Genomic DNA, 26800 nt, shown 5'->3' with positions numbered 1-26800 from the left:
CAAGCTATGCGACTGACAAAGGTAAACTATATCTCTTCTTCATTCTTGACCCGTCAGCAGTCTTTGACACAGTTAATCCCATCATCCTCCTTCAACACCTCACCACTATCATTCTGCTGGGAGGAACTGCCCCACCTGGTTTTATTCATAGCTGGAGGATCACCATCTAGTACTTTTATCTCCCAGAGATCTATTGTTGGCCCCCTCCTATTTCTCATCTACAAACTGTCCCTCAGCGACATCATAAGATAACGTTAGTTTCTAGTATGCCGATGCTGCCCAGTTCTATCTCACTACCACCTCTCTAGACTCCTTTACTGTCTCTTCGAGATCCGACTGATTGTCTGACATCCTATACTAAACAACCAGAACTTTCTTCCAGTTAAATATTGCAAAGACTAAAGCTATTGTCCATGGGCCCTTCAAACTTTGCTCCTTAGATATCAACTCTATTCCTCTCTCTGGCAACCATAAGAGCAGAATTAGGCCACAGAGGTCCATCGAGTCTGCTCTGCCATTCAATCATGGATGATATTTTTCTCATCCCCATTCTCCTGCCTTTTCCCCATAACCCCTGATCCCCTTATTAATCAAGAAATTATCTATCTCTGTCTTAAAGACACTCAATGACCTGACCTCCACAGCCTTCTGCAGCAAAGAGTTCCACAGATTCATCACTCTCTGGCTGAAGAAACTCCTCCTCATGTCTGTTTTAAAGGATCATCTCTATAGCCTGAAGTTGTGCCCTCTGGTTCTAATTTTTCCTCCTAGTGGAAATATCCTCTCCATGTCAACTCTCTCCAGGCCTCGCAGTATCCTGTAAGTTTCAATAAGATCCCTCCTCATTCTTCAAAATTCCAATGAATACAGACCCAGAGTCCTCAACTATTCCTCAATAAGCCCTTTTGCTCAGTGATCTACAGTGGCTCCCACTTAAGCAACAATTCAATTTTAGAACAAATCATCTCTGACACAAAACTCTCCAAGATATCTGTGCACCTCTGACGCTGGCCCTTTTAGCATCCTGGATTTTATTTGCTTCATCCTTGGTGGCCCACACACCTAGCCTGTGAGCTTTTGAATTCCCTCCATAAGCTCCTTCACCTCTCTATCTCACTTTCCCCCTTAAAAAACTCTGCTGTGTTTTATTATGTTAAAGTGCTAATTGCTGTTGCTGTTGAGGAAGGAGTAGGTCATCCTCCGCAGTAGTGCTGTAAGGAAAGTAAACTGCTTCAACAAGCAGAGAGTAGCAAAAAAGAATAGGGTTGATCTGAACTAACTCAGTAGAACAGTGACACTGCCACTTATCTCAATATGAAGACAGGAGAGAGAATTGGTTGGAAAACTGACTTGTTATATTAAAAAAAACTGGGGATGTTAAAAGAAAACTGTTTTAGCTGCAGGGTATGCTGCAAATGGGTAGACTTTATTATAATGTAATCTACGAGTCTCATCATTTTTGGTTCTGTGCCTGAAAACAGGTCAGACCCATAGCACTGCAATCTCTGCCAATGCTAGGGCAAGGAAGTCAGTCCCAAATCCACTCCAGCCAGAACAGGGGTCAAACTGCATTCTGTTGGTACCATTCTGATCCACATTAGCCAACTGAGCCATGAATTAAAATTAATTAATGACATTAAAACGGTGGTCATGTTTGGTAATGAGTTTGGACATTTAATCCAATGTGCGTGTGTGAATATATTAAGGCAATAGTAGAAGTAATAAAATAGGCTTTCCTGGAAAACTATTAAGGTAACTGAACATGATTAGAATACAAGGAATAGATATAACATGATTGAAGCAAAATGTGTTAATGAACCAGAAGATGTGGATATTATTAGATTGAATAAGAAACTGGTGGGAGTGAACCAGGAATTGCATGTAACAAATATGAAGATGGGGATGAAACAAATGATGAGAGGGGGAAAATCAGTTTATGCTTTGGTGGAGAATGAGAGCTGAGAATTGGGGCTATTTTATTCCAGCGCAGAGCGCCACATGATTTTGCACAGCAGGATGGGCACCAGAGCAAAGAACTGGGTCTGAGGCCTAGGGATGTGCTGGGAATATATTTACTTTTCTGAAAAACTATAGGCGGGATTATAGCCAGGTAACTATTCTCATTCTTACCAAGGGGTATGGTGAGGTGAGAGCATTGATTTGAGTGGGCTGGCCCAGAATAAGGTGTTTATTTAGGGAACATGGTTCTCCAAGGACCAGCTGCATCAGCGGAATTCAAACACTGCAGCTTTCCACCTGATGTTTTATTAAATCTTTAAAAATGCATTTCTGCCCCTTGACTGAATAAAACTGTTGTGAACTACAATAATCGTACTAGAATAAAATTTAATATTCTCCAAAATTATGAGTTTCATCATTGAGTGTAGTTGAAACACTTCTGTTTTAAGTTTTCTGTCTAGCTCCTATCACTTTTGTTTGCTTATTTGCTACTCCCTTATTCTTCTGATTTCTCTGAGGCTCCAGAGCCTGCTGAGCCCGTCCTGCTGTGTTTTTAGCTCTCACCCATCCTCCTCCCCACATGCTGACAGTTCAAATCTGCAATATCCGCCTCCGCTCGCTTCACTCAGTGAAACCTGCCACCCCCATTGCTTCCTTTCTTTTCAAATCACAGTTGATTCTTTTTTGCCAACCAACATTTTCTTCAAACCCACCCAGGATCCTCAATCCTATCCTTCTGTTCATATTCTCCAAGAGTAGCCTGTGCTCGCCAATGTGCAAGCGCGTTCCTCCACACACCCCCCCTATCCCCCGCATGTACAAGTGTGTTTCTCCCCAGTGTACAAATGTGGCCCCATCCCATATGCAGATGTGTTACTCCCCCCATGTACAAGTGTGTTCTTGCCCCATGTATAAATGTGTTCCTCCCCACCCCACGTACAAGTGTATTCCTCCCCACCCCATGTGCTAGTATGTTCTTTCCCCATGTTCAAGTGTGTTCCTCCTCCCCCACCATGTACTCTGTGGACTCCCCATGTACAAGTGTGTTCCTTGACCCCTCTCCCCCGCCCCCCCCCCCCTCCTCCCCGAACTTGCTGACATTCCCCATCATCTCCCACCCCAGTCCCCAGCCTAATCGCTGGCCAGTTTGTAACATGCTCCTTACCTATTCGCTGCGGCGAGTGCACGCTCCGATAACACAGTTTGCTGCATTGAACCCCGGCTGCGGAGCGCCGGCTACTGCGATAGGAAGGGCGGATTAAACCCGCGGAGAAGGGGAGGCTGTGGAGGGAGGGAAAAGGGGCTGCGGGCAGCAGCAGGTTAAAGAAGCGGGAGTGGGACAATGGGATAAAACAGATCGGGGGAGAGGGGAAAGGGGCGGATTTGTGTTTAGATGGTGAAACCTCTGTTGAAATACCAATGCCAGAACGGGGGGGGGGGGGGGGGAAGTGAAACAGAAAGCGAGGTAGCAGCAGAGCTGGGAGCTGGGGTGGATTTCTGATCCCGGAGGGGGCCACCCCACAGAGCCAACAGCCCGTTCAAGAATCACCATCTTCTCAAGGGCAATTAGGGATATCTTTCAAGACCAACCAAATAAAGAACTCAAATTAACGCAGGGATAAAACAAAAGGGACAGCTCCCCAAAACGATGGGGAACAGCCCGAACTAAAAACAAGGTCGAAAGAAAACTTAAAACATTAACTCATAATGTGACTTCTCGGGGTTTATAATACACCCCAGCCCCTGCGGTGCTCAGCGGGCGCAGAAGGTGTCAGTTGTGCCCATGGACACCACATGTTCCCTCTCCAGGGACACCTGCCCACGAATATAGCCGCGGTAAGAGGGGCAGACAGTCAGGATGGACGATCCCGTTGATCGCCTGCTGCCTGGATCTGTTGATAGCGAAGGGCAATTAGGGATGAGCAATGAATATCAGCCACACCCATGTCCCTAAATCAATAAAAGAAGATTGTGGATCTGTCCAACCAACATAGAACCACAGGCTTATTTTCTGATAAAGGGGGCTTAGACATGAAACATTAACTCTTTCCCCTCTTCCAAGATGCTGCCTGACCTGCTGAATGTTTCCAGCATTTCCTGAGTTTATTTCAGATTTCTAGTATCTGCATTATTTTTCCCTTATCATGAGTTTATTTGACTGAAGAAGATGATAATGGGATTTTAAAAATTCATACTTGGGGTGTGAGTGTTGCCAGAAAGGCCAATGCTTATTACCTACTCCTAATTGTCTATGAGAAGGTGAGCCACCTTCCTGAACCACAGCTGTTTTGTTTAGGTACACCCACTGTGCTTTAAGGGAGGGTGTTTCAAGATTTTCACCCAATGACAGTGAAGGGATTGGGATATATTTCTAAGTCAGAATGGTGAATGACTTGGAATGGAATTTGCAGGTGGTGGTGTTCCCATCAGTTGTCCTTGCCCTTCTAAGTGGTAGAAATTGCACAATTACTAGGAGTTATCAAAGGAACCTTGGTAAGTTGCTGTAATGCATCCTGCAGTTGTAAACACAGTTGACACTGTTTGCCATTGGTGGAGGGAATGAATGCTGAAGTTGGTGGAAGGATGGCTGATTAAGTTAATGCTTTGTCCTGGATTGTTTTGAGATTCTTTGAGTATTGTTGGTGTTCCACTCATTCAGGTAATTGGAGAGAATTCCATCACATTCCTGAATTTTGTCTTGCAGATGATGGACAGGTGTTGGGTGGTGGGGACGGGAGGGGCTCAGGAGGTGAGTTACCTGCTGCATGGTTCCCAGCCTTTGAGCTGTTCATATAGCATAAGTATTTATCTCAGGAAGAGGCTGAGAGGTCTCTCAGTGGAAGTGATGGGTTTTTTTGAATAGGAAACCCTTATTAGAGTGGTGTCCATTTGCATTACTAGTGCAAGGCATGCAATGAGCACATAGATACAATTTATAAATTTGAAGGCTGCTGGCAGGTGACAACACTAACTGATTTCAGTGTTTTACCAGTCAGTCTCCCATGGCCTCACTCACAAGGAGACTGGAGGCAGGTTGACCAGTAGTTTCTCACTACCATTAATGAGCTATTTTGCCAGCATTTTCTTGCTTGAGTCCAGGCTGCTTTGGGAGTGGGACGGGGAAGGTAGGGGGTCAAGTCATGGATGGGGAAAGTGATGATTGCTACTCGCTCACAACCTGTGGGTAACCATGTAGGCCACAGTGACCAGAATTTTCCAGCTGGTATGTGGGCCGCAGAGAGGCCCACGAGTGGATGATGAATGGGGATGGCATCCAGGCAACAGGCTAGGTGGTGGTGGGGTGGGAGTCACAGGGTTCAGTGCTTCATCAACAAAGTTAATCCCCTTCTTACACTGATGCTTTGGCAGCTGTTGCCACTTTTTGTTTTAATGTTTTTGAAGATTCTTCACAGGAAATCTTCTAGAAATGTTCACTTACTTGGCTGATCCCTCAAATTGATTTCTGTTCCTACCATTTGTGGATTCTCACTCCTGCATTTCCTCCCAATTACAGGATTGGGAGCCAAGAACAAAATCTGAGTCTGCTGAGTCCCTCACTGACCCAATGTTTTTCTCATCCTTTTTATCTTATTTTCAGTTCTGTGTCTTTAGGAAAATATGTGTTCTGTTTAAATGATTTTCCCTGATATGTGTGTGTTCCTTAACACTTATATCTTGCTCTCTATTAGTGGGCCCAATTTTAACTCTGCAAGTGAATGGATTTTTCCTAAGTTAAAATGAGACCCTTTGTCTCACTTTATGTTTTCTCTTGTGGCTGGGTCTTTTCTGGGTCCCTGTAGATTTTCTTGTCATTATGCTTCATATCTCTGCATATTGTTATCCTGATGTATCTCTAGCCATATTTTGGCATGCGCATTTAATTTGATTTGATTTATTATTGTCATATGTATTAGCATACAATGAAAAGTATTATTTCTTGTGCTATGTAGACAACTGTTCATGGAGAAGGAAATGAGAGAGTGCAGAATGTAGTGTTACAGTCATAGCCAGGGTGAAGAGAAAGATCAACTTAATGCAAGGTGGGTCCATTCAAAAGTCTGACGGCAGCAGGGAAGAAGATGTTCTTGAGTCGGTTGGTATGTGATTTCAGACTTTTGTATTTTTTTCCTGACAGAAGAAGGTGGAAGAGTGAATGTCTGGGGTGTGTGGGTCCTTAATTATGCTATAATTTATGTATTCTCTGATTTTATCTTCTGTGCCTTGATTGTGGTATCTTGCTGGACTATTTTGTGTGTGTTTCCCCTGAAACCTTTATGTCTGTACGTTGACCTGCGACGGTTGATTTGTTTGCTTTTTGCTACAGCTCCTTTCTGTTTGTTTCATGAATACCTTTTTCCATCTTTTTGGGACTTTGCTGTTTGCAATATATGTAAATGATTTGGAGGAAAATGTAACTAGATTGATTAGTAAGTTTGCGGATGACACAAAGGTTGGTGGATTTGCAGATAGCGATGAGGACAATCAGAGGATACAGCAGGATATAGATCAGTTGGAGACTTGGGGTGGAGAGATGGCAGACGGAGTTTAATCCAGACAAATGTGAGGTAATGCATTTTGGAAGGTCGAATACAGATAGGAAATATTCAGAAAATAGCAGAATCCTTAAGAGTATTGATAGGCAGATGGATCTGGGTGTACAGGTACACAGGTCATTGAAAGTGGCAATGCAAGTGGAGAATGTAGTCAAGAAGACATATGGCATGCTTGTCTTCATCAGCTGGAGTATTGAGCTTAAAAATTGGCAAATCATGTTGCAGCTTTATAGAACCTTAGTTAGGCCGCACTTGGAATATAGTGTTCATTCCTGGTTGCCACACTATCAGGAGGATGTGGAAGCTTTGGCGGGGGTACAGAAAAGATTTACCAGGATGTTGCCTGGTATGGAGGGCATTAGCTATGAGGAGGGGTTGGAGAAACTTGGTTTGTTCTCTCTGGAGTGACGGAGGTTGAGGGGAGACCTTATAGAAGTCTACAAGACTATGAGAGGCATGGATAGCGTGGATAGTCAGAAGCTTTTTCCCAGATGGAAGAGTCAATTACTAGGGGGCACAGGTTTAAGGTGCGAGGGGCAAGGTTTAAAGGAGATGTATGAGGCAGATTTTTTATACAGAGGGTAGTGGGTGCCTGGAATTCATTGCCGGGGGAGGTAGTGGAAGTGGATATGATAGTGACTTTTAAGGGGCATCTTGACAAGTACATGAATAGGATAGGAACAGAGGGATATGGTCCGCAGAAGGGTAGGGGGTTTTAATTCAGTCAGGCAGCATGGTCAGTGCAGGCTTGGAGGGCCAAAGGGTCTGTTCCTGTGCTGTAATTTTCTTTGTTCTTTGTTCTAAGCAGTAATCTCTTTTTCTGCTTGGCTGTATGTGTCTCTGTTCACTGGGATTGCCAACACCTTCGTTGTTGTTACTTTTCTTGTTTTTAATTCAGTGCCTATGTGCTTTGCACCATATAAATAAATAAATATGGTACAACCTGCTTGCACTGTGTGCAGTGGTGGAAGAAGTGTACCTTTACTGTGGTGGATAAGGTGCTGGTCATCTGTGTTGCTTTGTCTTGGAAGGTGTCAAGCTACACTCACCCAGCAGAGTGGAGAGTGGTCCCCAAAATATTGCAAAATTCTCTAAAAAGATACAAGAAACTGAAACAGATTTGTAAAAGATCTTTTACAGCTTTTGCAAATGGAGGGCAGAATTTTCCATTCTGGAGATGAAGGCCTTGATTTTACCAGCATGCCCCCACTGAGACAAGGCTCGCAGAATGGCATTCTCTGTTGGCTTCGGGTACAATCTTACGCGCCTCAGGCGGGTGTGGCAGTAGAATTCAGGCCGAAGTCCAGTGACTGGTGGTAAAGTTGGCATTGCTCCTGCTAGGCGACACGTTAGGTGAGCATGCTCAATCTTCCGCTTTTCAGCATTAATTATGCAACACCGAGGAGCTCAGCCAATCTCATGGTGGAGTGGGCACCAAGGCTCCCACAGTTACCTTATGAGTTGAAGCTCCTGGCATCACATTTAAAAAGCACTGCTCAGAAATGCACTCATTGCAGGCCTGGAGCTACACACTACTCCTGCTGGCCACAGCTCGTATAGGAGAAGCTCACAGATCTGAGCAACCACGTCTCAGGATGTATAATGGTGCCTCCTCCAGTATTGCCTTTCATTCATCTCTAGATAAGAGCAATGCACCCCTGGCTGGGCCATTGCTCGCAGTTGCAGTGGTCCATGCTCACCAACCTCTTGACCTTATTGAAGCCCCAGAGCCTCTTGCTGCTCAGGCCCTTGTTCCTCATACTCTGTGTCAATCAACAATGGGCCAGCCTTCTCCTCATCTAGATTAGAACCATGACCAGGCTTGCCTGCAGGCTGCATTATCAACGCCTCAGTGAATGTGTACATTAATTTTAGTGATAGAGCAAGTGAGCTTCTCCTTTACAGGTTTCCCTCAATCTCAGAGCCAATGGGGCTAAGCTTTGCATCTGTTCTATGTCCCCTTCTAGATAAAGGACATCATGGACAACATATGAAGACTGCTCTTTGACCATGATGATGAGAGCCACCTGCAAGGAACCTTATGCAGACACTTTTCCATATGTCGACACTACCCTTGAGACTCCAGGGAGAGCGTTACCATGGCATCATAGAAAAACAAATGACATGACCCATGACTGTTCAGCCAGGAGGATGGCTTTAACCCTCTCAGAGCCAACACTCATTATGATCCCTATGCTCACCCTGAAATTACCCCCTCCCATTATCGAAGCCACCTTCAGATGAGACCTTCACCTGTCAGGTTCTTTCCCTGCACCTGCCACATTACTGAACTCCACTTTCTCCTCCAACTGTGAATGTTTCCTCCTATAAACAGTACCCTGAGTTCTACCCTCAGGACAACATGGTGGAGTAATGGTATTATCACTAGACCAGTAATCCAATAACCCAGGGGATCCAGGTTCAAATTTCTCCAGGGCAGGTGGTGAAATTTAAATCCAACAAAAATCTGGAATTGAGGGCGGGATTTTCCAGCTGCGCTCGCCCTAGAACGGGAAAATCCTACCCGAGGTTCATCCCCCGCCCGCTATGATTCCTGTGGCAGGTGGGACAGGAAAACTCCCTCCTGAAAGTCTAATGATGACCATGAAACCATTGTCAATTATTGTAAAAATTCATGTGGTTCACTAATGTTCTTTAGGGTAGGAAATCTGCTGTCATTACCTGGTCTGGCCTCCATGTGACTCCACAGCCACAGCAATGTGGATGCTTCAAAAAGGTCTAGCAAGCCACTCAGTTCAAGGAGGGATTAGGGATGGGCAATAAACGCATTGATGCCCACATTCCATAAATGAAAAAAAAGAAAAACACTCTTTCCTCTACATTCCCCGGGACACACTTCATCCTTCCCAGACATTCCCTGTCCTTTCCCCTGGACATTCCACCCCCCTCTTTCTCTCCACCCATTCCGCATAAGCCTGCCTCCCCTGTCCAGCCTTGGCACAATGCTTGCTAATGACATTCAAGGTCCCTAAGAAAGACAAACATCTACAAATGTCAGAATTTGTGGAGGAAGCTTGCCAGGTGCATGCCACTACTATATAGCTGTAAAACTGACCATTCCAAATTCTCACTGGCAGGGAGCTTTGTTTGGAGGGTAAACTTAATTCTGGCAAGGTAGCCTTTTAACAAGCATGCGTTTGATGATAATAAGCGCAAATGGATTCCCTACATTGTTTGTCATAAAGTTCAACCCACCTTCAACCTGTCTTAAAAGCTGGGAGAGAAAAATTCCAGTATTTTCTCCTGCATTTGGGAAATTTTCCTCTCGCCAAAGTGTCAGGAGGACGTGTCCCCACCCGTCACGATTCCCGCTGCTGATGTAACTGAAAAATTTCACCTGTAGTTTTTGTAAAGAACAAAGACCTGTTAGAAAGTAAATAAGCACCAATGAAGTTTGTAAACCAACTTTCAATTCTTATTAGTTTGTTGGAACAATGTGGTTACTCATGATTTTTACAGGTTTCTTGATTTATGAGGCAATGGAGTTGACATGTCTTTATCTGTAGGACTGCTACAGCTTCTTGTGCTGAAATCAGTTCATTCAGCACAAACTATAGGACTTTCTGGTTGCTATGACTCAATTACATTCTAACTTTACCAACTGAATTATTTGGGGCTAACATACAAAATGAGCCACATTAATATCTCTCTCTCTGTGTCACAGCACACTACAGTAAATTAATGTTACTATAAATACCCATTTATTGCTATTTTTATTAGTGCAGCTGAAAGTTACACATTGATCAAGGGCACAGCGTTTACCATCAGTGGCTAGTTGTTTTTTGAGAAAAACAATCAGACCAGAAAATGAAATTTTTTTTCCAGTTTGAACCTCACAAGTAATGGGCTCTGATTCGCTGGAAAACAGTTACTTAATGATGTTGAAGAAGTTCTCTTTGGTAGCTCTGACGATGGGTCATCCAGACTTGAAACGCTGGCTCTATTCTCTCTCTACAGATGCTGTCAGACCTGCCGAGATTTTCCAGCATTTTTCTGTTTTTGTTCCAGGTTCACTTCATCTGGAGCTTGCAGAAGACATTGGCAAACAGTGGCAATGACCAAAAGAGGGTATCAGGGAACCAAAAGCTGGGCAGTTAAGCGCTCCTAAGTGGTACAGAGGCACAGTGGTTAGCATTGCTGCTTCACAACACCAGGACCCAGGTTTGATCTTAGCCTTGGTTAACTGTCTGTGTAGAGTTAGCATGTTCTCCAGTTGTCTGCGTAGCTGTCCTCCCGGTGTTCCAGTTTCATAGAATCAGAGCATACCTACAGTGCAAGAGGAGGCCATTCAGCCCATCAAATCTGCACCCACTCTCTGACATAACATCTCACTCAGACTATATTCTCATAATCCCACTAATCCCCCTAACCTACATATCCTGGGACACTTAAGGGGAATTTAGCATGCCCAACCCACCTAACTGGCAAATCTTTGGCTTGTGGGACGAAAGCAGAGCACCTGAAGGGAACCCACACAGACACAGGGAAAATGTGCAAACTCCACATGAACAGTCACCAAAGGCTGGAATTGGACTTGGGTCCCTGAGGCAGCAGTGCTAACCACTGCGCCACCGTGCTGATCACAAGTCCAAAGACGTGCAAGTTTGGTGGACTGGTTGTGCCAAATTATCCCTTAGTGTCCAAAGATGTGCAGGTTAGGTGAATTGGCCATGTAAATTACCCCTTAGTGCCCAAGTGTGTGTGGGTTAGGGGATTAGTCATGGCAAATACATAGAGTTATGGGGTTAGGGCAAAGAGGAGAGGAGGAAAGCCTGGATGGGATACTCTTTCACAGAGTTGGTACAGACTCGATGGGATGAATAGCCTCTTTTTGCATTGTTGGGATCGTATGAGGATGTTAAGTAGCTTTTTTTCTGGAAATTACCCAAGGAAAATACTTTGCTATAAAATTTGAAGTGGAATTTCCACCACAACTTTGTCAGGATAATATAAAATGCAGAAGAGGAAACTCCAGTATTTATGCTGAGGGAAAACCCTGCATCTCATTCTGTAACTATTGTGTTCTACTCAAACTGGCTGCATGCCAGAGCAGTTTTGGTTGGCATGATGCAAGCGTCAATAGCAGAGTATTGAGCAACATCTAAAAAGCTTCACCTGTTGCTCCAGGGGTAATAACTCACTTTTATTTCAGAGAGTCGGTAGTCTTGGGCTCTTATTTTTCAATGATTTATAGTTGTTATTGTTCACAATTGTGGAAATTCAGGGACACAGACATATGGGAGATTTTTAAACCTGGCGAGGTAGGTGGGTTTGTGAGTCAATGACGGGTTAAAAAAGCTCAAATTTCCTGACCTTCACCTTTAATTGTTTATAATTCACTCAGGAGGTGTTGGCTTGCTGCTAGGCTAATATTTATTCCTCTCCCTATTTGTCCTTGAGAAGGTGATGGTAAGCTGCCTTCTTGAACTGCTGCAGACCAGGTGGTGTAGGTACACCCACAGTGCTGTAAGGGAGGGAGTTCCGTGATTCCCACTGCGAAGGAATGGCAATATATTTCCCAGTCAGGATAATGAGTGGTTTGGAACGGAATTTCCAGGTGGTGGTATTCCCATGTATCTGCTGCCTTTGTTCTTCGAGATGGTAGTGGTCGTGGGTATGCTAAGTGCTGTCTAAGGAGCCTTGGTGAGTTCCTGCAGTGCACCTTGTCGATGGTACACACTGCAGCTAATGTTGAGCAGTGGTGGAAGAGTCAATGTTTATGGATGTGGTGTCGATCAAGTGGGCTGCTTTGTCCTGGATGGTGTCGGGTTTCTTGAGTGTTGTTGGAGCTGAACCTATCCAGGCAAGTGGAGAGTATTCCATCAAACCCCTGACTGCGCCTCGTGGATTGTACACAGGCTTCGGGGAGTCAGGAGGTGAGTTATTTGCCACTGGATTCCTAGCCTTTGACCTGCTCTTGTAACCACAGTATTTATGGGCTAGTCCAGTTCAGTTTCTATGATAATTCCTGAACTTTGATGGTGGGGGATGCAGCGATGGTAATGCCATTGAATGTCAAGGATGGTGATTGCCTGGCACTTGTATGGTATGAATGTTACAGGCCACTCTTTAGCCCAAGCCTGGATAATGTCCATGTCTTGCTGCATTTAGACATGGACTGCTTCAGTATCTGAGGAGTCACAAATGGTGCTCAACATTATACTGTCATTACTGAATATACCAGTTTCTAATGATGGAAGGCAGCTCATTGATGAAGTGGCTGAAGATAATTGGGCCAAGGCCTTCTCCACCAGCTCACTGTTCCCTGGGCCTGTTCCTCCAGCACACTGCTCCCCTGGGCCTGTTCCTCCAGCACACTGCTCCCCTGGGCCTGTTCCTCCAGCACACTGCTCCCCTGGCCTACTCCTCCAGCTCACTGTTCCCTGGGCCTGTTCCTCCAGCACACTGCTCCCCTGGCCTACTCCTCCAGCTAACTGTTCCCCGGGCCTACTCCTCCAGCACACTGTTCCCTGGGCCTGCTTCTCCAGCACACTGCTCCCCGGGCCTACTCTTCCAGCTCACTGTTCCCTGGGCCTGCTTCTCCAGCACACTGCTCCCCTGGCCTACTCCTCCAGCACACTGCTCCCCTGGGCCTACTCCTCCAGCTCACTGCTCCCCGGGCCTGTTCCTCCAGCTCACTGCTCCCCGGGCCTGTTCCTCCAGCTCACTGCTCCCCTGGCCTGTTCCTCCAGCACACTGCTCCCCTGGCCTACTCCTCCAGCTCACTGCTCCCCTGGCCTGTTCCTCCAGCACACTGCTCCCCTGGCCTACTCCTCCAGCTCACTGCTCTCCTGGCGTACTCCTCCAGCTCACTGCTCTCCTGGCGTATTCCTCCAGCTCACTGCTCTCCTGGCGTACTCCTCCAGCTCACTGCTCCCCTGGCCTACTCCTCCAGCTCACTGCTCTCCTGGCGTACTCCTCCAGCTCACTGCTCCCCTGGCCTACTCCTCCAGCTCACTGCTCTCCTGGCCTACTCCTCCAGCTCACTGCTCTCCTGGCGTACTCCTCCAGCTCACTGCTCTCCTGGCGTATTCCTCCAGCTCACTGCTCTCCTGGCGTACTCCTCCAGCTCACTGCTCCCCTGGCCTACTCCTCCAGCTCACTGCTCTCCTGGCGTACTCCTCCAGCTCACTGCTCCCCTGGCCTACTCCTCCAGCTCACTGTTCCCTGGGCCTGTTCCTCCAGCACACTGCTCCCCTGGCCTACTCCTCCAGCTCACTGTTCCCTGGGCCTGTTCCTCCAGCACACTGCTCTCCTGGCCTACTCCTCCAGCTCACTGCTCTCCTGGCCTACTCCTCCAGCTCACTGCTCCCCTGGCCTACTCCTCCAGCACACTGCTCCCCTGGCCTGTTCCTCCAGCACACTGCTCCCCTGGCCTACTCCTCCAGCACACTGCTCCCCTGGCCTACTCTTCCAGCTCACTGTTCCCTGGGCCTGTTCCTCCAGCACACTGCTCCCCTGGCCTACTCCTCCAGCACACTGCTCTCCTGGCCTACTCTTCCAGCTCACTGTTCCCTGGGCTTGCTTCTCCAGCACACTGCTCCCCTGGCCTACTCTTCCAGCACACTGCTCTCCTGGCCTACTCTTCCAGCTCACTGTTCCCTGGGCCTGCTTCTCCAGCTCACTGTTCCCTGGGCCTGTTCCTCCAGCTCACTGTTCCCTGGGCCTACTCCTCCAGCACACTGCTCCCCTGGCCTACTCTTCCAGCTCACTGTTCCCTGGGCCTGCTTCTCCAGCTCACTGTTCCCTGGGCCTGTTCCTCCAGCTCACTGTCCCCTGGGCCTGTTCCTCCAGCACACTGCTCCCCTGGCCTACTCTTCCAGCTCACTGTTCCCTGGGCTTGCTTCTCCAGCACACTGCTCCCCTGGCCTACTCCTCCAGCTCACTGCTCTCCTGGCCTACTCCTCCAGCTCACTGTTCCCTGGGCTTGCTTCTCCAGCACACTGCTCCCCTGGCCTACTCCTCCAGCACACTGCTCCCCTGGCCTACTCTTCCAGCTCACTGTTCCCTGGGCCTGCTTCTCCAGCACACTGCTCCCCTGGCCTACTCCTCCAGCACACTGCTCTCCTGGCCTACTCTTCCAGCTCACTGTTCCCTGGGCTTGCTTCTCCAGCACACTGCTCCCCTGGCCTACTCTTCCAGCTCACTGTTCCCTGGGCCTGCTTCTCCAGCACACTGCTCCCCTGGCCTACTCTTCCAGCTCACTGTTCCCTGGGCCTATTCCTCCAGCACACTGCTCCCCTGGCCTACTCTTCCAGCTCACTGTTCCCTGGGCCTGCTTCTCCAGCACACTGCTCCCCTGGCCTACTCCTCCAGCCCACTGTTCCCCCGGGCCTACTCTTCCAGCTCACTGTTCCCTGGGCTTGCTTCTCCAGCACACTGCTCCCCTGGCCTACTCCTCCAGCTCACTGTTCCCTGGGCCTGCTTCTCCAGCACACTGCTCCCCTGGCCTACTCCTCCAGCACACTGCTCTCCTGGCCTACTCTTCCAGCTCACTGTTCCCTGGGCTTGCTTCTCCAGCACACTGCTCTCCTGGCCTACTCTTCCAGCTCACTGTTCCCTGGGCCTGCTTCTCCAGCACACTGCTCCCCTGGCCTACTCCTCCAGCACACTGCTCTCCTGGCCTACTCTTCCAGCTCACTGTTCCCTGGGCTTGCTTCTCCAGCACACTGCTCTCCTGGCCTACTCTTCCAGCTCACTGCTCCCCTGGCCTACTCCTCCAGCTCACTGTTCCATGGGCCTGTTCCTCCAGCACACTGCTCTCCTGGCCTACTCTTCCAGCTCACTGCTCCCCTGGCCTACTCCTCCAGCTCACTGTTCCCTGGGCCTGCTTCTCCAGCACACTGCTCCCCTGGCCTACTCTTCCAGCTCACTGTTCCCTGGGCCTGCTTCTCCAGCACACTGCTCTCCTAGCCTACTCCTCCAGCTCACTGTTCCCCGGGCCTGTTCCTCCAGCTCACTGTTCCCCGGGCCTGCCTCTCCAGCACACTGCTCCCCCCCCAGGCTACTCCTCCAGCACACTGCTCCCCTGGCCTACTCTTCCAGCTCACTGTTCCCTGGGCCTGCTTCTCCAGCTCACTGTTCCCCTGGCCTACTCTTCCAGCTCACTGTTCCCTGGGCCTGCTCCTCCAGCTCACTGTTCCCTGGGCCTGTTCCTCCAGCACACTGCTCTCCTGGCCTACTCCTCCAGCTCACTGTTCCCTGGGCCTGCTTCTCCAGCACACTGCTCCCCTGGCCTACTCCTCCAGCTCACTGTTCCCTGGGCCTGTTCCTCCAGCTCACTGTTCCCTGGGCCTGTTCCTCCAGCTCACTGTTCCCCGGGCCTGCTTCTCCAGCACACTGCTCTCCTGGCCTACTCTTCCAGCTCACTGTTCCCTGGGCCTGCTTCTCCAGCACACTGCTCCCCTGGCCTACTCCTCCAGCTCACTGTTCCCTGGGCCTGTTCCTCCAGCACACTGCTCTCCTGGCCTACTCCTCCAGCTCACTGTTCCCTGGGCCAGCTTCTCCAGCACACTGCTCCCCTGGCCTACTCCTCCAGCTCACTGTTCCCTGGGCCAGCTTCTCCAGCACACTGCTCCCCGGGCCTACTCTTCCAGCTCACTGTTCCCTGGGCCTGCTTCTCCAGCTCACTGTTCCCCTGGCCTACTCTTCCAGCACACTGCTCCCCTGGCCTACTCTTCCAGCTCACTGTTCCCCGGGCCTACTCTTCCAGCTCACTGCTCCCCGGGCCTGCTTCTCCAGCACACTGCTCCCCTGGCCTACTCTTCCAGCTCACTGCTCCCCGGGCCTGCTTCTCCAGCACACTGCTCCCCTGGCCTACTCCTCCAGCTCACTGTTCCCTGGGCCTGTTCCTCCAGCACACTGCTCCCCTGGCCTACTCCTCCAGCACACTGCTCCCCTGGCCTACTCCTCCAGCTCACTGTTTCCTGGGCCTGTTCCTCCAGCACACTGCTCCCCTGGCCTACTCCTCCAGCACACTGCTCCCCTGGCCTACTCCTCCAGCTCACTGTTTCCTGGGCCTACTCCTCCAGCACACTGCTCGCCTGGCCTACTCCTCCAGCTCACTGTTCCCTGGGCCTACTCCTCCAGCACACTGCTCCCCTGGCCTACTCCTCCAGCTCACTGTTCCCTGGGCCTGCTTCTCCAGCACACTGCTCCCCTGGCCTACTCTTCCAGCTCACTGTTCCCTGGGCCTGCTCCTCCAGCACACTGCTCTCCGGGCCTACTCCTCCAGCTCACTGTTCCCTGGGCCTGTTCCTCCAGCCCACTGTTCCCCCGGGCCTGCTCCTCCAGCACACTGTTCCCCCGGGCCTGCTCCTCCAGCCCACTGTTCCCCTGGGCCTGCTCCTCCAGCCCACTGTTCCCCCGGGCCTGCTCCTCCAGCATACTGTTCCCCCAAGCCTGCTCCTCCAGCCCACTGTTCCCCCGAGCCTGCTCCTCCAGCCCACTGTTCCCCCGGGCCTGCTCCTCCAGCCCACTGTTCCCCCGGGCCTGCTCCTCCAGCCCACTGTTCCCCCGGGCCTGCTCCTCCAGCCCACTGTTCCCCCGGGCCTGCTCCTCCAGCATACTGTTAGCCCTCCCCCCCCCACCCCCGGCCTACTCCTCCAGCTCTCTGTCCCCCCGGGCCTGCTCCTCCAGCACACTGTAACCAACCGCCAGCTCCCCCCCCCCAACCCCTGGCCTTCTCCTCCAGCACTCTGTCCCCCCCGGGCCTGCTCCTCCAACACACTGTTCCCCTGGGCCTGCTCCTCCAACACACTGTTCCCCCGGGCCTGCTCCTCCAGCTCACTGTTCCCCCGGGCCTACTCCTCCAGCACACTGTTCCCCTGGGCCTGCTCCTCCAGCCCACTGTTCCCCGGGCCTACTCCTCCAGCCCACTGTTCCCCGGGCCTACTCCTCCAGCACACTGTTCCCCTGGCCTTCTCCTCCAGCCCACTGTTCCCCCGGGCCTGCTCCTCCAGCATACTGTTCCCCCGGGCCTGCTCCTCCAGCATACTGTTCCCCCGGGCCTGCTCCTCCAGCCCACTGTTCCCCCGGGCCTGCTCCTCCAGCATACTGTTCCCCCGGGCCTGCTCCTCCAGCCCACTGTTCCCCCGAGCCTGCTCCTCCAGCCCACTGTTCCCCCGGGCCTGCTCCTCCAGCCCACTGTTCCCCCGGGCCTGCTCCTCCAGCCCACTGTTCCCCCGGGCCTGCTCCTCCAGCATACTGTTCCCCCGGGCCTACTCCTCCAGCTCACTGTTCCCCCGGGCCTGCTCCTCCAGCCCACTGTTCCCCCGGGCCTGCTCCTCCAGCCCACTGTTCCCCCGGGCCTGCTCCTCCAGCATACTGTTCCCCCGGGCCTGCTCCTCCAGCCCACTGTTCCCCCGGGCCTACTCCTCCAGCCCACTGTTCCCCCGGGCCTGCTCCTCCAGCCCACTGTTCCCCCGGGCCTGCTCCTCCAGCCCACTGTTCCCCCGGGCCTGCTCCTCCAGCATACTGTTCCCCCGGGCCTGCTCCTCCAGCATACTGTTCCCCCGGGCCTGCTCCTCCAGCCCACTGTTCCCCCGGGCCTGCTCCTCCAGCATACTGTTCCCCCGGGCCTGCTCCTCCAGCACACTGTTCCCCCGAGCCTGCTCCTCCAGCCCACTGTTCCCCCGGGCCTGCTCCTCCAGCCCACTGTTCCCCCGGGCCTGCTCCTCCAGCCCACTGTTCCCCCGGGCCTGCTCCTCCAGCATACTGTTCCCCCGGGCCTGCTCCTCCAGCCCACTGTTCCCCCGGGCCTGCTCCTCCAGCATACTGTTCCCCCGGGCCTGCTCCTCCAGCACACTGTTCCCCCGGGCCTGCTCCTCCAGCCCACTGTTCCCCCGGGCCTGCTCCTCCAGCATACTGTTCCCCCGGGCCTGCTCCTCCAGCCCACTGTTCCCCCGGGCCTACTCCTCCAGCCCACTGTTCCCCTGGCCTTCTCCTCCAGCATACTGTTCCCCTGGCCTTCTCCTCCAGCACTCTGTCCCCCCCGGGCCTGCTCCTCCAGCACACTGTTCCCCCGGGTCAGCTCCTCCAGCACACTTCCCCTGGCTCATCTGTTGGCACTCTGTTCGTTGGGTCCGGTCCACTTCTCAGCAAGTTTACCCTGGCATACTGTTTCCTGGGCCCTGAACTCACCACTGCTGGTGTTTGCTTATCTTCAAATCACAGTTTGTTTCTCTCCCATGTTTCTGTTAATAGGTTCACTAGCACAAGAGAGATACAGCGTGTGATTGGAGGCACTGCTCCATGCAGAATCTTCCATTCCAACTTGCCTGTTTGACTGGCATTTTGAAAACTTCCACCACATAGAAGGGCTTTGCGGGCCTGTAGGCTGTATGAGCCTGAGATAAACAAAATGTGACTGGGGTGTACATTAGCTAACAAACTTTATTTAATATATAAATTATAATGAACTGCAAATAGGAAGGAAAAACGGGCAACGTGTATCTTTCATGAATAGTGTTGGAAGAACCGGGGAACGAGTTGAAAAGGCATTTGGAGATCTTAATCAACTCAATGTAAAATATGTTAAACCAATACAGATCAGCAATCAGTGCCAATAAAATGTTGAATTACACAAGCAAAAGAACAGAAGCTGTGCCATACCCTAGCTAATCTGACACAACCTTGACTACTCTTTCCAGTTCTGGTTGCCAAGAAACAAGTTCAAGCACTGGAAGGAATGCAGAGAAAAGTCACAAGGCTGATTCTTGGTTATGGGGGCCTGGGTTAGGAGGAGAGGTTGGAAAGGAGAGGTGATAAAATAATAAATTGTGCAGAAAAATCTATTAAATACTCCGTTAAATTAAACATTGGGAGTAAGACCTCAGTGGGAAAGAAAACTGTGTTTCATATAGAATAAAGAACCAGTCTGCAGTGAGCACTTTGAACACAAATGGCAAAGAGCAATTACACCCCTCCCCCATACTCTCAGATTATTCTTCAGACACGGCATTCAAAATGTTATATTTAGACATGTCCCACAGCGGTGGTTCAGAGGAGGTGCCATGGTACTGAGCTGTACATTTACAAAGGGCTCAAGAATATTCGCTGCTTCACGGAGAATATTATAGGACATGATGCTGTTTACAATGTCATCACACCAGTTTCCAATAATATGGTACATGGATTGGGCAAAAGGTCAGGAACCCACCCCCTTTATTTAAACTGCAACTCACAAGCCAACTAAGGTCATTAATGACTCAGCTCATTGCTATAATATGTTCAGAATGCATTAATATGCATTCAGGGCGAGATTCATGACAGTTTCCTTTAAGGGCAAGATGGTTTGGGTGGGTTTTAAACCTGCAACTGAGACCAGAGTCTCAATTTTGCATTCAAACTCCATTGACTGCAAGGACTGCTGATGTGAATGAGCAGCAGAGCCTGGAGATATGTTTTCAAGAGGAAGGCTCTCCTCTGATTCAGAGGGCTTTGTTTTGATCGAACATTCTCCTGTCCATTATTTGAGGGTGAGCAGTGAAAGGTATCTGAGATTGATTGGGATTGTGATTTCATTTGGAAACTCCAGCCAGAAAGAGAGAAGGATGGGGTGGAGGAGGATGAGGGATGGGTGAGGGGGACACTCAGAATGCTGTGTTCCTTTAGGGAGGGGGCAGTGCAGCACCACATCCTGAGGATCGGGAGGAACCCAGAAATCCTTAGCACGTGATCTAATGCCTCCCAGAGTTATGCAGGCAGAGATCTAGCTACCTGCAAATGAGTGAGACTCAAAGCAAAAGAAGATCTGGGCTTTCAAGAGCCAGAGTGAAATCATTATGTGAGATTCTTGCAGGGGAAATAACACTGAACTTCCTTGGGGTCCAGCTGATGTCTCTGGTATTGCAAAAGGTTCATTCCAGGCAGATCTTAGTGAGATAATACAGCTTGCAGAACACCATTGCATCAAGGCATTCACAGATGCAACGTTCCAAAGCACTGGAAATTATATCTTCACGTAGGATGTTCAAAGCCAAATGGAAAGAATCTGAGGATTTGCAGCAATTGCAGGTTTCCCCTAAGAATAGAGAACTATTGACTGCACAGATATAGCCATTAAGATTTCTTTTGGACAGTCCTGTACCATCATAAACAGAAAAGGCTCCCATAAGGCGAGGTTTGTGTGTTGTTGTATTGTCACTGGACCATTAGTCCAGAGGGCCAGATCTGTGGACCTGAGTTCAAGTCCCGTCATTGCATATGGTGAAGTTTGAATTCGATAAAAATCTGGAATTGAAAAGTCTAATGATGACCCTGAAACCATTGTCGGTTGTCAGAAAAACCCATCTGGTTCACTAATGACCTTTAGGGAAGGAAATCTGCTGTCCTTACCTGGCCTGGCCTACATGTAACTCCAGACCCACAGCAATGTGGTTGGCTCTCAAATGCCTTCTGAAATGGAGGGCAGTTAGGAATGGGCAGTATATGCTGCCCAGGTCAGGGACATTTACATCCCGTAAATGAATTAAAAACTCGATCAATGTGCAGCTAGTGTGTGACCATAATCAGCAGGTGTTACAGATGTGTGCCAGGTATCCGGACGGCCCTCATGACACATACATTCAGAAAAACTCACAGAGTCCAGAACTTACCACTGGCCTGGATTCTTTGGAGGGACATGAGTAGATGATAAGGCCTATCAACTGAGGGCTAATAATGCCAAGAGAGGAGGGACAATGAGAATCATGCCGGCATTAGGGTCATGATGGAGCAGACCATCGGTCTCCTTTAGATCAGACTCCACTGCCTGGACAGATCTTGAGGTGCTTTGCAGTTCTCCCATCCCCCCACCCCACAGGTGTCCCTTATGTCATAGTTTGCAGTGCACTGCATAATCTTGTCACTCCCTCTGAGGATGATGATGATGATGATGATTTGAGGGACTATGATGAAGTGACCAAGTGAATGGCCCTGATATCAGGGATGGCCTAATGCAGCAAACAGTGTGTCATGCCATTACTATGGAAGGGGTTTGCTGAAATCTTTCCCAGTTTCAATCACACAGTTACCACTGTCAATAAGAAGATCAGCACGAGATAAGGTGAGTTTTGTGTTTATTCACAAGCTTTAAAAGTTTAACACCATCAATAAATAACCTCCCCCACATGCCCTTCCTTGTGAGTATTGTGGATATTTAGTAACAGGCTTACGAGTACTCTGACACCGCACTCCTCCTTTGCTTGTGGGTGATCCGGAGAGAGGCGCCTGAGACATCTCCCTTGCACTGGATGACTTCAGCGGCACCCTCTGTGCAGCTGCAGCCTCGAGCAGTCAACCACTCCAGGAGATTCTTTCTAGGACACATGTGGGTCTTCAATCACCATGGCAATGGTTGAGGCCTGTGTCAATGGCTGATCGATGGAGGTGTTGCTGCCTTGAGAGGAGTTTCCAGATGAAGGCAGCTGCTGCTCATTCCCTCATCACTAGGAGCGGTTCTCCATACCAAACGTTGAAGTCCCAGGAACTGGGTGGAAAACCAGGCACCCCGACCTCTGTCCTGCTGGGTGTGTGCCCTGAACTTAGAGCCAGGACAATGGTGTACAAGTCAGAGTGCATCGCAATAACTGCATTTGCAATGTGTGTAGATTGTTCTCCATGGCAGTCACCAGCCAGCCTACAGAGAATACTTAGTGCTTTGAAGAGTGGATGTTTGCAGAATTCATAGCCTAGGTGCAGGCCTCCACAGTCTGGGCCAGAGCACACAACCCCTCTAGTACACCCATCAGACCTTCATAGATCTTGAGCTGAACATTCAAGATCTGCCATCTTACAGGTGACTCCAGAGGCTCATCATCCAACTCAGAATCAGTCTCTCAATCATTTCAGACATGCCTCTGACTGCCCAGGCCTGTTCCACCACACTCTCCGGGAACTGCGTATGTGAACGTGCCCTCACCAATGGGTGCATGACTCCTGTCCGATGCACTAAATCTTGTTAAAATGCCAGCAGCTGTGATGATGCTGGGTTCAGAGAGAGGATGTGATGCCAAATGCTGCAAGGGTTCCTCCCCTTCCTCTGCGGAGGGAGGTTGCTGGATGGTTGCTGGTTTCTTGTGTTTAAGAGGTTCCTCCTGTAAAAGACAGAAATCAGTCAGGGTATAGAAATCAATTGACACATTAGCCCTAAGACATGCTGCACACCAGCTATTTCATGGTCTGAAGTAATTGAAAGAACTCCACAGACACAATGAAACCTTGGATGATGATCTGGTGCATTGGATCATGAAGCTTATCGGGGTTCCAGTATGTGAACTCCAATCACCACATTCCTAACCTCCATTCAACCACAACTAGCCATCTCCTCTTATCAGCTAATCTGAAACTTCTGCAATCTTCCCAAAACCAGGCTTTCCTTCACTCTTGCCACTTCTGGGTGAGTCGGGCTCCAGCAGGTCTAGCTTCTCAGAAGGAGTCAGGACTTCCAGCTTGGACATGTCCCAGCCTGCCTCATGGACATTATGGACCTACTTCTCCTGAAAAGGCTTGATGCAGAAATTTCATCACAAATTTCCAACTATCATGTGTAATGCCTCAAACCGTTCATCAGATCAGTGTGAGCCAGCCTGAAGCCTATACTCATGCATCATGAGGCGACCCTGCCAACCACTTGCCATATAACTAGACCATTGCTTGAAATGCAGGATGGCATGGTCTAGGATAGCTGTGTCCTGATGGAATCATACAACTTCTGATGAGCAGCTTACCTCAATTATCTCCTGCATTCACTAGAAACAGCTATAGTACACTGGACCCAGGTTGTTCATACTGATGCCACACTCATCCTGGCCAACCTCATGAGGACATTGATTTGATTTGATTTATTATTGTCACATGTATTAGCATACAGTGAAAAGTATTCTTTCATGTGCACTATACAGACAAAGCATACCGTTCATGAGAAGGGAATGAGAGAGTGGAGAATGTAGTGTTACAGTCATAGTTAGGGTGTAGAGACAGGTCAACTTAATGCAAGGTAAGTCCATTCAAAAGTCCGACAGCAGCAGGGAAGAAGCTTGGTGCGTGACCTCAGAATTTTGCATTTTTTTCCAATGGAAGAAGGTGGAAGAGAAAATGTCCAGGGTGTGTGGGGTCCTTATTTAACCTGGCTGCTTTGCTGAGGCAGCAGGAAGTGTACACAGAGTCAATGGATAGGAGGCTGGTTTGTGTGATGGATTAGGCTACATTCACAACATTTTGTAGTTTCTTGCAGATTTGAGCAGACCAGGAGTCATACCAAGCTGTGGTACAACCAGAAAAAATGCTTTGTATGGTGCATCTATAAAAGCTGGTGAGAGTCGTAGCTGACATACCAAATGTCCTTAGTCTTGTGAGAAAGTAGGGGTATTGGTGGGCTTAACTATAGTGTCAGCATGGAGAGACCAGGACAGATTGCTGGTGATCTGGACACCTAAAAACTTGAAGCTCTCGACCCTTTCTACTTCATTCCCGTTGACGTAAACAGGAGCATGTTCGCCTTTATGCTTCCTGAAGTCGAGGACAACTTTCTTCACTTTATTGTCATTGAGGGAGAGGTTATTGTTGCCACACCAGTTTCTCTATCTCATTCCTATACTCTGTCTCATCATTGTTTGAGATCTGACCCACTTTAGTGGTGATGTCAGCAAACTTGAAAATCAAATTGCAGGGGAATTTGGCCACACAGTCATCGATGTATAAGGAGCATAGTAGGGGGCTGAGAACACAGCCTTGTGGGGCACCAGTGTTGAGGACGATCGTGGAGGAGGTGTTGTTGCCTATTCTTATTGATTGTGGCCTGAGAGTTAGGAAGTTCAGGAGCCAGTCACAGAGGGAGTTGCCAAGGCCCAGGCCACAGAGTTTGGAGATGAGTTTTTTGGGAAGAATGGTATTAATTTTGTGGTGCTGGAACCAAATCCTCCATAGCATGCCAACACTGCTGATCTCTCCTCCCATGCAACACGCGTCTATTTAGACTTCCTCCAATTCCCAGTGCTTAGCATGAGCTGACCACATCAATCATGTATTACATGAAGTAGGGCACCAACAGCGGCCTCAGTTAATCTGGGGGCAGCTTTGCCTCTTCTAGAATGCCCCTTCACTCGGTCTGATGGTACAGACTCCTATGCATTGGAAATAACTCCTCAATGCCAAAGGTGGGAGACTTGCTGAATTTTAAAAATTGTGCCACCCATCAGGACTGCTTGTCAGAGATTAGCGAAGATTTAAATAGACATAAACGGCTGGACTGGAAAATTCACAAATCTTCGCCATGTATACATAGCATATGCACTCGACTGATCACCTGATGGGTCACCTGACACCATCCCATGTCAGGGGGCACATCAAAGAGCGTGGACTTTCTGTTCTCCAGCACTCTGGAGGATGAGGATCTGTAACCCACCCTTGCTGCTAATTGACTGCAATTATCATATTATCAGACACACACTGACAGTGTGCCTGGGGCGTCACGGTAGCACAATGGTTAGCATTGCTGCCTCACAGCGCCAGGGACCCAGGATCGATTCCCTGCTTGGGTCACTGTGAGGAGTCTGCATGTTCCCTCTGGGTTTCCTCCAGGTGCTCTGGTTCCCTTCCACAGTCCGAAAGACGTGCTGGTTAGGTGGATTGGCCATGCTAAACTCTGCCTCATTGTCCCCGAACAGGTGCCGGAGTGTGGTTTCTGGGGGATTTTCACAGTGACTTCATTGCAGTGTTAGTGTAAGCCTACTTGTGACACTAATAAATAAAGTAAATAGTTGGAACGTCACAGACTTCAGGGTGTGGAACCTGCTTTCAGAAAGGAAATGTATTATTCAGCCTAATATTTCCGATTACACAAATTATTATGGCCTTAAAACTCATAGAAGGGGCAAAAATAATATCAAATTGGTTAGATGACTCATAGAGGCTTTTTTATAACAAGTGCGATATCCAAAATGGGGAGCTCCTGTATGAACCCGCAGGAGAATATATTATCAAACATTGTATAACAGCAGAATGAAAGTTTAATTGTGATCTGCATTAAGGTATTTCAATGATGTCACATTTCAATTTGGTTAAGGTGTGTTAGCAAGCAGTAGGGAAATCCCAGGCAGGTTTCAAGAGTTCATGTGACCTAACTGAAAGTACTCTAATCCACCACCGCTTTAAGGTAGGTTGCAGGAAATACCCTGGTGAAGTTTAAAAGCTCTCACTTCTTCTGCTCACCATCAGAAAAGGAACTGAGAAGCAGTAGGCAACATTCGGCAAGGCAAGTGAAAAGGTTTAACAGTAATATTTAGTAACTATATATAAATATATTAGATGAGGTATTAAATATAGAGTGAACTTGTGAGGGTTTGGATAAAGAGCCAGAGGGAGTAGTGTCTAAATTTGCAGACAATGGAAGAATAAATGATTGTGAGATATTGGTAAAATAGCAATGTGGTTAAAAATAATGGCAGATGGAATTCAGTGCGATGGGTACATTTTGGTTAAATATATTGTACTTTGGGGAAAAGCTGGCTGAAGTGGAATAACAAAAGAATTTGACAGTTCAATTTCACATGGAAAACAGAACCTCAAAAGTATAAAACCATACAAAATAACTGGGTTTTAGAGCATGATGTATGGATTTAAAGTTGAAATGTGCTGGTGAACCTGTATAAACTCTTAGTAAGGTTAGAATTGGAGTACAGTAGTGGCTTTGATGTTTGTAATGCCAGGCAACAGGCAGGGGTACAGATTCAGAGCATTGTATCTGTATTGCCTCGTATGAGCAAAAATAAGTACAAAGAAAGTCATGCAGAATTGGAACTGTTTTCATGTGAACTGAGGAAATTAAATTCTTAAGAGTGGTTTAAGATCATGAAGAGTTTCGACAGAATAAAGAAAGGGAAACTATTTGGAATAGCTAAGTGTTAATAATGAGAGAGCTTTTAGAATGATGAGGAAAAGAATCAAGAGGAGACACAATGAAAATACTTTGGGGAATGAGACTAGGGTTTGAAATGTACTGTCTGATAGGGTGGTGGATACAAATTCAATAGTAGCCTTCAAAAGAGGAATTAGATAAATATATGAAGGAGAAACAAAAGCTTCAGGGATATGGGAAAAAACTAGGAGTGGGACTAACCGGATCGCTCTTTGAATGAGTTAGCGTGGATTCATGAGATGAACAATTTACTTCTCTAAGGTACAAGATGTAAGGGACAGCAAGCATGAGAAACACTTTTGCATAAGAAGTTGTAAGATAGCACTACTAGTTTCAGTAATGGAACCAGAAACTATGCCAACATTTAGAA

General features: G+C 48.8%; 1 long non-coding RNA gene across 1 annotated transcript; it reads left to right on the top strand.

Moving 5' to 3' along the window:
* The first annotated feature begins 4494 nt into the window (after positions 1 to 4494).
* On the top strand, positions 4495 to 9280 carry LOC145352237 (uncharacterized). Its single transcript, XR_013888516.1, has 3 exons — positions 4495 to 4618; positions 5910 to 6056; positions 8480 to 9280. It is a non-coding gene; the product is annotated as an uncharacterized LOC145352237 (long non-coding RNA).
* The last annotated feature ends 17520 nt before the right edge of the window (positions 9281 to 26800 follow it).

This window comes from Carcharhinus amblyrhynchos, chromosome 14 (assembly GCF_965287045.1).
Source record: "Carcharhinus amblyrhynchos chromosome 14, sCarAmb.v2.hapA, whole genome shotgun sequence".
Taxonomy (NCBI): Eukaryota; Metazoa; Chordata; class Chondrichthyes; order Carcharhiniformes; family Carcharhinidae; genus Carcharhinus; species Carcharhinus amblyrhynchos.
Note: the sequence above shows the minus strand (reverse complement) of the source record. Positions and strands in the feature narration are given on the sequence as shown.